The 2,246-nt window shown below is 48.0% G+C and overlaps 1 non-coding gene across 1 annotated transcript; it reads left to right on the top strand.

The window, feature by feature from the left end:
* Nucleotides 1-1,904: 1,904 nt before the first annotated feature.
* Nucleotides 1,905-2,013, top strand: LOC120696284. The gene has a single exon (XR_005684062.1). It is a non-coding gene; the product is annotated as a small nucleolar RNA R71 (small nucleolar RNA).
* Nucleotides 2,014-2,246: the final 233 nt, after the last annotated feature.

Raw genomic sequence — 2,246 nt, 5'->3', positions numbered from 1 at the left:
TCGGCCTCTATTTGAAGGAAACTGGGCGAGTGCACCCGAGGAAGAGCCAGGCACAACGGTCAGGTAGCCGTTGGAGAAGGTGGGACCCAGCAACCATTGGCCCTGGGTCGGCCGACCTGTGGGGTCGGCCGGCCCCAGGGTGGGCCCCCTGGTGCCCCCCTTTGGCCAGGTGATTCCTCAACGGTCATAAACTTTGAAAATATGGTGCACGGACAAAATTTTGCTCGAAAAGATGTCCAAATTATTTTTCCCAAAGGATTTTAAAACTCAGAAAACATTTTTGGTCTTTTTTGTAAAAAGGGAAAAGTGCAAGAAAAATTCCAATGTGCAGAAAACAATTTTGAAAATTTCAAACATGTAGTGGAAAGAAAGCAAATAAGGTGCAAAGACTATGTTGAAAAGCGGAGAAAGCAAATATGAGATAAATACCAATTTACCTTTGGCAAGGGCGCATCGTTTAAAGTCTGACGTGCACAACTTTTTTCCATCGTTCTTACCATTCGACGGTTCATCCTGGAGAACTGGACGAGGCCGAATTCTCGACCTTCCGCCACACCTTCTTTTCCTTCTTCTTTCTTTTAGGTGCGTAGGGTCGTTGTTCTGGCTGGGGTTCTGGTGCACCCCAGAGTGCTTGCCCTTCACTGTCTTGTTGGATCATGAAGCGCTGCTCTTCCTTCTTCTTGAACCTGAAAAACATATCCTCCCTTCCGACACGGAAACGGATTTCTCCCTTTCCAACATCGATCCTTGCATTGGCAGACCTTAGAAAAGGTCGCCCTCCATATCCATTACCACAAAGTCGGCAAGGACGAAGAAGTCTCGTACTCGTATGAAAACATGTTTGTCTATCCCTTCGGGATACCGAATGGTTGAATCTGCAAGCTGTACGAGCATAGTTGTTGGGGAAAGAGCAGGATATTCAAGTGCTTCATATATTACCTTGGGCATTATATTCACGCTTGCCCCCAGATAGAATAGGCATCACTTGAAGTATTTGATGTAGATCGAGCAGCTGATCATGGGGACCCCTGGATCCTCTTGCACTGCTGCCACCAAGCCATCCCAAACGTCGTTCCTTGGGGGATAGTACCTACCTGCATGGTTATTACGTGGTGGCCTCCGGGACGAGTTACCCCGTCCGGTAGACACCATGCTGACATTTTCAACGGGAGAATCTGGTTGCCCCGGGATCTTCCCGCTCTCAACAGCAGGTAATGAAGCAGCAATTTGTGCAAGCTGGGTTTTGATCATTTTGTTGAAACTTAACTGGTTTTTAAGAGTTGAAGACAAAGTTTCAAGCTTGACATTTAAACTTTCCAGGGATTTGTCATTGGCCAATAGCTTTTTATTTATATTTTCATTGATTTTAACTTGGCCAAGAACAAGTTCTCACAAGGGAGGTTGGTTTGAATTGAAATTCGAATTATAAGAAGGATTGTAGTTATTACCTCCCTGAAAAGGTGGACGTGGCTGGTTCCACCCTTGGCCTCCTTGTTGTGGACGGTACCCGTTGTTGTTGTTGTTGAGGTAGGCGCAGTCTTCACGGGTTTCGGGGCAGTCGTTCCCCGAGTGTCCATCATTACCACAGACTTTGCACGTGGAGTGCGAACCCATGGCGTAAATGGGAGCATGGATCAGTTGTTTGCTCCCATCCTCCATCTTCTTGATTAGGAGGTCCAGCTTCGCGGCAATCATATCCGTCTCTTTGACGGTATGCGTGCCCTTGGTGTGTTGTTGGAGTCGTTCATCGCTCCACCCCCTGATTGGAGACCATCTTCTCGACCAATGCTTTGGATTTGGCTATAGTTAGGTCGAGGAAGTCTCCTTCAGCAACAGCATCAATGTTGGCTCGAGATGTCGTTGTGAGCCCGTTGTAGAAGCTTTGCAGGACGAGCCACTCATCCATGCCATGATGAGGACAGGCCAGGATGTATTCCTGCAGCCTTTCCCAAACTTCTGGGATGGATTCCATCCCCGTCTGCTGGAAACTTGAAATTTTCCCACGCAGGGCATTTGTTTTACCCAGCGGGAAGAATTTTGCGAGGAACGCCTTGGAGCATTTGGCCCAGGTGTCGATGTCCTTTTCTTTATAAAACCACTATTTCGCCTTTCCCAGGAGGGAAAAGGGAAACAGACGAAGCTTGACAACATCGGCGGCGACACCCCGTATGACAACGGTGTCGCAGAGCTCCAGAAAGTTCTGCAAATGTGCATTTGCGTCCTCGTTCGGCTTGCCACAGAATGGG

This window comes from Panicum virgatum, chromosome 2K (genome assembly GCF_016808335.1).
Source record: "Panicum virgatum strain AP13 chromosome 2K, P.virgatum_v5, whole genome shotgun sequence".
Taxonomy (NCBI): Eukaryota; Viridiplantae; Streptophyta; class Magnoliopsida; order Poales; family Poaceae; genus Panicum; species Panicum virgatum.
This window is presented reverse-complemented; position numbering and strand designations above follow the sequence as displayed.